This window comes from Penaeus monodon, unplaced genomic scaffold (assembly GCF_015228065.2).
Source record: "Penaeus monodon isolate SGIC_2016 unplaced genomic scaffold, NSTDA_Pmon_1 PmonScaffold_6397, whole genome shotgun sequence".
Taxonomy (NCBI): Eukaryota; Metazoa; Arthropoda; class Malacostraca; order Decapoda; family Penaeidae; genus Penaeus; species Penaeus monodon.
Window position 1 is genome coordinate 5,001 of NW_023661436.1, and position 12,545 is coordinate 17,545.

The window sequence follows — 12,545 nt, forward strand, 5'->3', positions numbered from 1 at the left end:
GGATCTACCCTTGTTTAAAGACAGTCAGTGAACAAAAACAAAAAGGGGTTGGCATGTGTTTTTGTCATCCCAGTAGCAGTGCCTTAAGAATGATTTTGTTTTACCAATAGAGTGGGAAGCAGCCTTTTTTTACCCATTTCTGTGGTTTGCAATTTATATAAATATATATATAATATGTGTGTGTGTGTGTGGGGTGTGTGTTGTGTGTGTGTGTGTGGGGTTTTGGGTGTGTGTGTGTGTGTGTGGGGTTGTGTGTGTGGGGGTTTTGGTGTGTGTGTTGGTGTGTGTTGTGTGTGTGCGCAGCGCTGCACGTGCAGCGCACATATATATATACATATATATTTTACACACACACACAGATATAATCTATCATGGTGTGGAGTCAGAGTCAGTGGGGAATCGGAGTCAATCGATAGAAATCTCCCAATTATGACTCAAATAAATTCAGAAATACTAATTGTAAAGATCCCTTTTTATTTTTCCAGATGAGATGCAGCAATGATGGATTTCTGGCTTTGGCAAGAAAAAAAGGAGTTTGTTTACGACCACTTAGAAGAAACACGAAAGTCTGAAAATGATAGAAATAAAACAAATATAGGTAAGCTTAGTCTGAGGTTTGCTGTATTTATGCTTTAAATTAGTTATAGGTAGAAAAGTGGCATAAATACCCCAAAAAATACCAAGGTAGGTCAGGTAGTCTTTGTCAGGTAAAGTGGTGTGAAGATTGGTGAGCAAAATCAACAATCAACCCACCAGAAAATGTAATAATCTTATAGTTTTTTTTTTGGAATGTGTTTACACATAGATTGGCTCTAACGAAATAAACCCACAAGAGTAAATTTAGTTATGTCTAAGTGATTTCTCCGTATTCCCCTTTTTGTTTCTTTTTAGTTTTTAATTTATTGAATATATGCTCTTATTAATTATTGACATTATGATTATCAGAATGTCATTAACAATCCAATGGATTAATATATATTATATATATCTATATTATTATTATATTATATATATTATATATATTTTATATATATATATATATATATTTTTATATTTTTATATTTTTATTATATATATATATTATATTATATATTATATATATATATTATATATATATATATATATATAATTTTTTTTTTTTTTTTTTTTTTTTTTTTTTTTTCAAAAAAAAAAAGGAAAACCGTTAATAGTGAGATAAGGAGAGTAGTGATTGACCCCCTTGGTGATAAGCATGTAGAGTCATCTCTGTGTAACAATTAACAGGATAAATTCAGGTGGGCATCCCATGTGCTATATCCCATCCGGGTGGCAATAGTTTAACAGAATGATTGAGGTCTTATGAGGCAACCAACACTTTTTCTGGCTTCATTTGTCAGTGCAACCTTCTTCAGACAAAACACATAATGCCTGCCAAGTTCAGGCTTAATTGCTTTTCCTTTCAAACCAAAAAATTGTATGTTTTTGACAGAAAAGAAAAATCATACACCATCATAGTAAATGCATTAGCGGTCTAGCAGGGACTGCGAATGTATGATTGTAGTAGCAGATAGACATCTGAACTTAAAATTTGGGGGTTTGGTCATTTTGCTTGTATATTTGTTAGGGATTTATTGGCAACCAGAGGACCTCATAAGAAGGACATAAACTGACAACAACATTGTTGAGTGATTATTTTACATGAAGTGAACTAGATTGGGGCCCTTTGGGGCCCCTGTGATTAGAGGCTCATTTTGAGCTAACCTAAATTGTTATAGAGGGGAACATTGCTCTGTTCAAACAAATGTCTACCATAATAGCCAGAGATTTTCTTATTTGAGATATGGCTCTTTAACTGTGATTAGCATCCTCTTGGTGTTTTGAAATATTGAAAGTGTTTTTCTGGCACACCCACATCCACATTTGGGGACAAGTCTAATTCGGCTCATGAGGTTCATTATGGTTTTATGCTGAAACATAATTCTTATTATTAGTGTTGATATTGTTTCACTCAACCACTATGACAGTGTAAATTTTGATTTGGGTAATTCATAGGGCATGCCATGAGCAAGTAAATAACTATGTGAACAAATCACAAAAAAGCTTTATTTGACAGCCTTTTTTTTTTCCTCTCTCCCTCTTTCTTTCTTTTCTTAATTTTCTCTTTCTTCCTGTGTGAAAACTAGTTTTAGTTAGGTAATATAAGGAGGACAAGTTTTTTTTTTTTTTCTTTTCTTTTCTTTTCTTTTTCTTTCTTTCTTTCTATTCAACCATTACCTCCTTTTTTTCGCTCAAACATTTCTGGTATTTTCCTTTGATAGTTTCTTGTGATTCTATTTGATTCTTTTTTTTTCTTTTTCATACAAAATAGCAAAACAGTTTTTGTTATTTATTCAAAGATATGTCATTATCTTGCAGAAAAATTGCTAAACAAAATGCAGCAAAACCAACAGTTCTCCGTCTGCAGAAGCAAAACACAAAAGAATCAACTGTTAACAGAATGTGATGAAGATGATGACTTTGTGGGACCTCCTCTTCCCCCGGGAATGAGTATTGATAAATCCGGCAGGTGCACCTGCTGAAGATGAGAGGATGATGAAGGAAGAAGAGAGGCGCCACAGGGCCCAAACTCACACGAGTTGGTCCTGAGCATGGAACCAAAACAGTCTCTGGTTGGCAGTGGATCCCTCAGGTTTAGGCTGGTTAGTGGAGGCTTGGGTACGATGTTCGTTACTGGGATTTTTAGGGTATGGACCCGTCCGCGAAGCATTTAGATCATTCTGTCCAGCTGATGGTTACCCCGTTAACAGGTTGAGTATAGCTGCACAGGTGATAAAGTTCTGGTGTGTCAGGATCTCAGCAAGCGAAAGTATATGACCCTGATGGGAATAGAGTTATTTGAGTGTGTTAAAGGAGATATGTATTTACATGACATGGCAAAAACAAAGGGGCACATAGCAGGCCTTACCTGTGGAAACTTGGCATCCCAAAGACAAAGAGGAATTTCTGACTTCAGCAAGGGAGGGACTTGTCGTATTTGGGACACAAGCAGCCCACATTGTCAAAGACATGTCATCAAAGCAAGAGCTTCCAATGGTTGAAAACACAGCCACACTTTTGTGCCTATAGCCGTGATGGGTTTGGTAGCTTGTGCTTGTGATGATGGATCAATACAGATGTGGGATCCCTCGAAAACTTTGTAAATGTGAGTATAATGTCAGGAATGCTCATGATAGGGGAAGTGAAACTTCAAGGTTGGTATTTCATATGATAACAAAGGTTTTGCAACAAGGGGAGGTGATGACACTCTGAAGCTATGGGATTTCGTAAAACAAAACAAGCGTGCATGTAGTAAATGGGTCTTTAATAGATCAGTATGACAGATTGTGTATTCAGCCCCAATGATCAACTAGTTGTAACAGGGACATCACTTAATAAGGGGGAATCTTCCGGGAAAATTTTTAATGTACAATCGTAATACATGGGACATTGTTAAGGAGCTGGAAGTGGGTCCTAGTCATGTAGTTAAAATAGTTTGGCATCCAAGACTAAATCAGCTCATGGTTTTGGTTGTGGTGATGGAAAAGTACGCTTATTATATGATCCTAAATCTTACATAATGGAGCTGTACTAGTAGCTGGCAAACACAAAAAACGATCAAAAACAAGCTGAAGTCGTAGTATCACACAAAAAGATCATAACCCCACATGCCCTCCCCATGTTCCGTGAAGAGCGACACAAATCCCCAAGGAAACTGGAGGAACGGGACAGGAAAGATCCAGTTAGGTCTCAGCAGCCAGAATCTTCCGGGGGCAAAGCAGGTTCAGGAGGGCGTGTGTCGCAGGAGGATCAACCCTGTCTTCCATAACCATCCGTAACATGGGTCTTCGCAGGAAAGTTCAAGAGGAAGGTGACCCAAGGGAAGCACTTCTAAAATTTTCAAAAGATGCAGCCGGGAAAAACCTTACTGGTTACTCTGCGTATGCAAAGAATCAGCCAATCCAATTTTCCCAAAAAGCACAAGAGCAAAAAAAAGATTCCAAGGAGGAAGAACCGGCAACCAAGAAAATGAAATCGGTTTTATAACCCGATGTTGACATTTGCAACTATTTAAGGGATTGTTTTTTTTTTTTATTCCTGTTCATGGATATTGCATTTGTATGAGTACAAAGTGAGATATTTCCATACAAGGGTATAAGATAAAGAATGATTAAAATTATGCAGATATGGAAAAATTATTGTAATACATTTATTATACTTTCTTGAAATTAGTGTACCTGAAAAAATGTTTATGCTGCCTAAAAGATATTATGTTAATAAAGTTTAAATCAATATACTTCTTGGGATTGAAATTTCCTTCTGAAGGGAATGAAATTTTCTCTCCTACTGGAGCTAATCAAAAACAAGCTCTGAAAATGAAAAAACATTTCAGTATATATATTCTGTAAAATATGTGCAGTATAGCTTGCTAAAAAAAAACTAAAATAGTAGTTTTTCAGTAATAAAATATAAGTTTCAGTAGAGTTTGAAGATACTATGTTGTGATTATAGAAAATTTTGTGTGTTTTAAAAGAAATGCCATCATAGGGATTTCTGTCAAAGAAAATATGACAAAGTGTCATAGCACAATACATTTGGTAAACCCGTTAAAGCATACCTTAGCTCCATCCACTTAATCAAGCTGCATCCACAAACTCAAGTAATTGGGCTTGTTTTCAGACTTTTCTCCATGTGCAAACTAGTAGCATGCTTAAGATGAAACTTGAGCTAGTTCACCAGATACTTACTGGTAGTGTAAAATTGCTTCAGACATACAGGTTACACGTTAGGTCCCCAAAATGATGCCATCCTGTATCAGCAAAGAACCACTCATTCAGACTCAAATTTCTCAGTGGTTATTATACCTCTCAAACCCTATCAGGAACCCCTTCTCACTCCTACATGGCTTGGACAGGATTGAGTGTGGACATTAAAATAGTGCACAGTGACAAAGCCCTAAGAGCACTGCTTAGCTACTTGGATGGGGCTTTACATTAAAGGGAGTGAGACTTTATATGGCATAGATTTGAACCTCACTATAATGAGATCACTTAGGAAATGTTTTAATCTAATGAGACCAGTATGGTAGGAATACATGCCTGCTCTCTCTTTTTTTTTCTCTCCCTCTCCTCTCTTCTCTCTCTCCCCTCCTCTCTCTTCTCTCTCTCTCTCTCTCTCTCTCTCCTCTCTTTTCTCTCTCTCTCTCTCTCTCTCTCTCTCTCTTTTTACATGTAGATGGCTCGACAAGTGCTAAATCACCAAGAAGTTAATTACTAGTCCTACCTAACTCACCTATTTAACAACCTTTTGCTTAATTTTGGTAAGATTCCTTATTTTTCATTGCTATTAGATAGTTAATAACATCATAATAATCAAATATCATTACTAATAACATCATATTACCCCCCAATCCCATACTCATTGTTTCTGTGAGGGGCTTAGGACAGGAAAACTGGGCCCCCAATGCTGCTTTGGGCCTCATCCCTCAACTCAGCTAATTTTGCCTGGTCTTTTTCCTCCCTCTTTCATTTCCCTCTCGTCTCCAAGAGGTGTGAAAAGCCGTTTGAAAGGATAAAAGTCTGATTTTGCCCCAGTTAGAATGGGCTGGGGAGCATGAGCACGGTATTCCTCTGTTTAATGTCTAGCCCTTACCTCTCAAGGAGACTTGAGGGATGGATTGTTTCTCTCCCCAACTTACTTAGGCTTACCATGGGCAATAATAAAGAATTTATACCCTTAGGGGCAATGAAGCTTGTCCCTTTATCAATTGCCCCACTGCTCAAATTCTCCTGGTTCCCAGACTACAGACTACTCTATTTAGCTCAGCCAAATGAGACCAATTTTTTGTGACCCCCAGCTGCAATGTCTCTAAAAGTAAGTAGGCAAAGCTTCTTTCTGAAACCCAAGCTAAAGTGACAGACTTCACAAGCAAACCCATTCCTGTCCAACCTCATTCCACCCGCAATATTTGTACAGGAACTGTCTCCATCTCCCAAAAATTGCCGGTCTACGACAAAACTTGTGTAGAAGACTTACTCGCCCGCTCATGGACTATGATGCAGTATCATTACAATGCCACACCATCCCCTAGAGGCCGTGATAAGTCTCTCACTAAATTGCCAAGATTACTTTCCATAGGTATGACCTCTCATTTAATGTGTACACTGGAGGAGAATCCAACCACACCAACCTCTCCCTGTCAGTGTCAGAATTGTCGGCATCTAGGCCATCCTGCCAAACACTGCCATTCCAGAGTCCGATGCCCTCTATGTGCCCAACCTGGTCATAACCAATCAAACTCCAATACTGTATTTTAGAGGAGCTGACCTACCTACAAGTCTGAGTTTGAAGTGGCAACTTTCAGATTCAGACTTGGTCTCACTCTAAGCGAAGCCTGACAGGAAACACGTAGGCTCTCCCTACTACAATAATTGCTCTTCCTCTTCCCTTTCCTTCCAAGATATTTCTACATCTCCCCCAGCATCTCTTGCTCATCCCATTTCTACCCCCACCCTCGCCCAGTCAAATTCTCTTGCCATTCCAAATCCAGACATCACAATCTCTTCCATTATTCCAGACACTTGGATCACTACTTCCGTGGTACCTAATCACTCTTCCTTTTCACCTAATGCATCGCACAAGACAAGCTAAATGCTCCATCTCATCTGCCCATCCTTTCCATTAACCTCTTTCTCCACCCCTCAAACATCTGTCCCCTCTTCTCTTCCTCATAAGTAAACCTTGTTTCTCAGACCTCCCCAACCGACTCTACTGCAGAGAGACTCTCGAAGACATTCAAAACTATCTAATCTGACCCAAGATACAAGCCTACACCTCAACCATCCTCCAATCTTTCTACTCCTATTCCTTCTACACTCTAATTAACTGCCAATGTCCATCATCCTCCTATTCATGTTCTCCCTACACCCCTTCCTCCCATGCCCAACACATCCCATTGCCCCTGCTTCAATCGCATCACCCCCCCCCCTCCTAGCCTACTCTCCTGATTCCCCCTGGATATGACCCTTTGTCACAGCAACCCCCTTCCCTAGATTCTCTTCTCCTGACAGTCTCCTGATTCTGTGATCTAATTGCCCTGATACCCCTTTCTCCTTTGCTAATCCCCACCTTACCTTACAAAAATCCCACACATCTTCCTTGTCAATTTGATGAAATCGCCCTTGTTACGACTTCTGTACAACATATTAATCAAACTAACACCCTCTTTACCCTTTTCACTATTATACCTTTCTATCATTCTAATATGACCATTGATGTCTAAGCACATTAATTTTGCTTTATAACCATCAACCGTTAACCAACATCAGTAATTAATAACACTAGAAAAAAATGCCAAAAACTCAAGGAATAGGAAAATCAGGTGATAGATATACAAATTATCTCCTTTTTTCTTTCTTTCTTCTTTTTTGCCCCCAGGCAAGGAGTTTTTTGGTTCACAAGGCGATGTTTGTGGATTTCCAGAATGATCATTGGTCGAAACAAAAAAATGTGCCTAACACCAAAGGTTACACAGCATTACGACAAGTATTGTGGCGAAAAGGGTAAATATGAATAACGATTGGGATAAGTGGACAGAAAGGATAAAGAGAGGAGGAAAGGGAAAGGAGGAGAAGAAAGACCCTACAAAATAAGTTGGGGCAAGGGCTGAGATCCAAGGTAGGGTTGATCTACATTGGGCCTCAGTCTCCCTCCTAAGCCCCCCCCCCTACACACAGCAACAATGAGCAAGGGATTGGGGGATGCCTCCTTGGTAACTGACCACTTATAGAGCCATCTATATGCAAATAAAATTCACAAAAAATACAATCTATATTACATATACCAAGCAACAATGGGTTAAATTCCACCCTTCTTCATGCTTTGCATTAAGTCAGTCACTGTGTGATACTATTACTAAACTACCATTCAATCTTTAGGCTTGATTTCTGAAAAATCATAACCCTTATTTTTATATCAAGTAATGTCATATCAAGTAAATCATCTGGCATGGCAAATGTACTCTTACTTTATAATTTCTGTGTCCTTTATTAGAATATAACTATTATAATTTAAGGGACATTTTTCTGCTGCATCAACATCTAAGGTCATTAGTATAGAAAAATATAGCTTAGGTGGGGCTTTTCTTAGACTTTGTTGCCTTTGAAACCCTAATTTCCCAACTCTAGCCACACTCTCCTCATAGTAGGAGGATGGATATCGGCAGTCACTTGAGTGTGAGGGAAGTGGGAGTTGTGAAACTGGAGGGTGGAAGAAAGGGTTTCTGTGTCAATTTGGGACTCATGCACATAGTTTGAATATCTTCAAGGATTTCTGCAATAGAGTTGGTTGGGGAGCTTTAAGAGACTTTTCTTATGGGGTTATGGGTGAAGGGGGGGGGGGGGGTGAGACTGGTTTCTATGGAGTAGAGGCAAAGGTAGGTGCAGGTTAGGATGGTAGAAGATGGGGTGGAGCGTTTAGACTGCCTGCAACAAGGAGCGCGAGAGGGACGAGTGTAGAGATTGGAGTGTCTGGATTTAGAATGGCAAAAGAATTTGACCAGGGAGGTAGAGGGTAGAAGTGGAATGGAAGATGTAGGAGGAGTAGGTATAGGGGATGGTGTAGGAACGTCTTGGGAGGAAGGAGGATGGGCAGAGCGAGTGACATTATTGGAATAGGGAGTGAGAGAAGAACCTCGTCGACGTGCTTCTTGTTTGGCTTGCTAGAGCGAGGCCAAGTCTGAATCAGAGAGTTGCCACTTCAGACTCAAAACTTGTAGGTGGGCAGCTCCTGTAAAATGCATTATGGGGGCTGCCGCAATTGGCACATGTGCGTAAATATGCAGGAGCAAGTTTGATCGTTATGACCAGGTTGGGCGCACAGAGGGCATCGGGCTATGGAACGGCAGTGTTTGGCAGGATTGCCTCGACGCCAACAATTTTGACAATGATGAGAGAAATTGATATGGTCGGATTCTCCACCAATGTAAACATTACAGGGAAGGTCATGCCTACCGAAAGAAATCTTGGCAATGTTGGTGGCGTTCTTACAGCCTCTAGGGGGAATGGTGTAGTATTGTACAGATAATACATCATAGTGAGGCAGGCAAGCAAGTCTTCTCCCACATCTGACCATTTTTGTTAAAGACTGGGCAGTTTCTTGGGGAGATCGAGACAGTTCTGGTACAAACGTTGAGGGTGGGATGGGGCTCTGTAGGTTTGGGTTTGCCAGTGAAGTCTGTCAGGGTTGATAATGGTTTAGCTTGGGTTCGAATGTAACTGTAACGAGACGGGAACGATCGGCTTGGCTGTAGAAGGAAACTTTGTCTACTTTTTTTGGAGACATTGCTGGAAGAAAAGTGTTGTCAGAGTAAGCTGTGGGGAGAATCGGTCTCATTTGGCATTTTAAGATATTTGTAAAGGTGGGGGTGGTAGAAGGACGTGTGGAAGAGGGAGTAGTGTTGAGAGAGGTAGTATTACAGAGACAGTATAGCTGTAAAGCAATAATAAGTTAGGATGGGGTATTGATCAAGGTTGTTTGGGTGGAGGGGATGAAGTTGAGAATGTTGGGAGAGTAGGAATGGCTATTGGTGATTGAATGTTGACCTGGGTGGAAATGTAATAGTAATGGTTAATGGTTAGAAGAAATAAATGTGCTAGACATAAAAGGTCATATAGCAATATGGTAAAGTATTGTGTCGAAAAGGGTGGAAATGAGTTATGATCAGGATAATATGTGTTATATGCCAAAGGTTGTAGAATGTAGGATAGAATATTAGTGAAAAGGGTATAGAGGGAATATGGTAAGAAATGATAGTTGTAGAAGCAGGAGAAGAATCCTGAGAATGAAATTAGAGAAGAAGGGAAGATGGTGAAGTATTGGGAAGAGTGTCAGGAGGGGAGGGATCCACAGAACGTTGTTTTGACTTAAGGGAGTCAGGTGAACATCTAAGTGGGGTTGATAAGGATAATGGGGAAGGAAGAGGGAATGATGATGCACATGGAGGAGGAGAGGGTGCAGTGTTTTTGGGGTGAGCGGAAGGAAGAAAGGGTGGGGGGAACTTGAGAGAAGGATGGATTTCGGCAGATTCTTTGGAAAATTAGAGGATGGTTGAGGAGTGAATCATTTTCTTGAGTCGTTTATGAACTTTTGGGTGTTCTCAAGAGTTTCTGGAGGGAGTTGGGTGGGAGGTCTGAGAGACAAAGGTTTTCTTATGTGGAGGAGAAGAGGGAATAGATGTCCAATGAGCAGAGGGAGAGGTTGGTGTAGGAGAAGATGGAGTGGAGTGTTTAGATTGTCTGGTGCGACAAGTAGAGTAAGGAGGGTGAGGGGTATGCACCGGGGAAGTGGTAGAGATTGGAGTGTCTGGATTTAGACTGGAAAGGGAGTTTGACTGGGGGAGAGAGGTCATACAGATATGTTGTTCGTGGTAGAGGGAAGGGATACTGGGGGAGATGCTGATACTTCTTGAGAAAATAGGACGGTCGCTGAGCGATGTACAGTTTTGGAATAGGTAGAAAAATAAAAACCTTTATGGTCTGGCCTACCATAGAGTGAGGTCTAGTTTATATCTGAGAATTACTATCTCGGATTCGGGCTTGTAGGCAGGTCAGTTCCTATAAAATACATTATGGAAGCCACCAAAATTGTGCTTGACAGAGCAGAGCAATTTGAATTGTCATGACCAGGTTGGGCACACAGAGGGCAGCGGGCTGTGTGGAGTGACAGTGGCTGGGTGGCCAAAACACCGACATTGGTCGGACAGAGAAGGACACTCTACCAAAATAAATTTCAGGGGAAGGTCATGTCTACGGAAGCAAATCTTGGTAATATTGGTGTAGGACTTTTCATTCTGGGAGGAATAGCGTACGTAGCACTGGACTGGTACTGCATCGTAGCAGACAATGCATGCGTTTTCACAGCCTCCGGGCTAGTACAGTGGTAACGTGTCGGCCTCTCATCCGAGGGGTCGGCGGTTCGCGCCCCGCCCAGGCGCGAGAAGTTGCAACTGTCGCCTGGAGGTTACTGCTGTGGTGGGCACCACGGCGGGCAAGGGACTCGGTTCCCCAGTCAGCAGCAGCTAACAACGGAGCAAAATAAACAGACATATGTCACCCCAAGAAATCCATTGTATCAAATGGAATCCAAACCAAAATTTAAACTTTAAACTGTATAAACGGGATAGTCAGGGGGGAAACGGAAAAGTTTAGACAAGATTAAGGGAAGAGGAGGTTGGGAGGAATGGGTTTTTCCCAGTGAAGGGCGTGGATGATGGAACGACTTGAAAAAGGAAACTTTGCCTGATTTTTTTTGGGGAGACATTGTTGTAAGAAAGGGTATTTATTGTCATCTGCGGCTGTAGGGGAATCACAAAGAGTACGCAAATGGTTACTAAAAAATTTGAGAGGTGAAACTAGAAGATAAAGGCAAGGGAAGAGGGGGTGGTATGGAGGAGGTAGTACTGTTGGGAGAAGCAATATCAGGGGGTGGAGGGTCTGGGGAAGGGGACAATTGTGCATAAGGGTTCAGTGTGTATTCAGGGGGGAGGGAAGGGTAGTTAAAGTAGGGTAGCTGGAGGGGGGAGGGCTGTGCTGGGGAGAAAGGAGGGGGTGTAGGGGGAAAAGAGTAAGAGGATGGATATCGGGATCCTTAGAGTGGGAGGGGAGTGAGTTGTTTAATTTAAGGTTGGTGGGGGTTTCGGGGTCAGTTTGGGGTCAGTTCGGGGGATAGATTTTTTTGAATATCTTCAAAAGTTTTTTATATAGAGTGGTTGGGGGGTTTTTTTGGGGACAAAGGTTTTCTTATGAGGGGGGGGAGGAATGGGGCTGAGGAACAGAGGCAAAGACGGTGGGGGAGTGGTGGGAGAAGGGGGAACGTTACTCTGATGCGGGGAGGATAGGGGGAAGGGGGTTTAAAGGTTAATGGTTTTAAAGTAAGATAAAAAGTGCTAGACATCTAAGGTCATGTAGCACTAAGTTAAAGTTGGAAAGGGTGGTTGAGTTTGTGATTATTTCTAAGCTGGGAAAAGGAATTTGGGGAGTAAAAAGGGTTAGGGTGGGTTGGTAAGGGTTAGATTTGATTAAGGATATGTAGCGTTTGAGGAAAGAGAATAGGTTGTTGAAGCAGAAAATGTGGGATTCGTAAAGGGTGTCTATAGGTGGGAGGCGTGAAGGGAGGATAGGTGGGGGAAAACAAGGAAGTATGGGCGAACATAAAGGGAAGGGGGTAAAAGACAAAATGATAATTGGGGGTTTGGATTGGAGGATGTGCAAAAAAGGTCTCTTGAAGGCTACAATAGATGGGTTAAAGGGAAAAGGGTATGACAAGGGGCGGTCTGTGGGGGGGGAAACCGCAATATTCCAATGAAGGATAGTTTTTACTTTAGTTATTATATTTTAGTACGGTTGAGGTTTTGAGGGGGAAAAAGCTAGAGGGGGGGATAAGGGCTGGAGGTTTAGATGGGGGTGGGGAGTTGGTGTTCTACTAGGAGGGGTATTAGGAGATGGAGGGTCTGTGGGGGGAAAAGGGGGGAT

At 41.3% G+C, this 12,545-nt stretch overlaps 1 pseudogene; it reads left to right on the forward strand.

Annotated features, from left to right (window-relative positions):
• The window catches only part of LOC119571466, a 9,703-nt pseudogene extending 4,690 nt beyond the window's left edge, over positions 1 to 5,013 (forward strand).
• Positions 5,014 to 12,545: the final 7,532 nt, after the last annotated feature.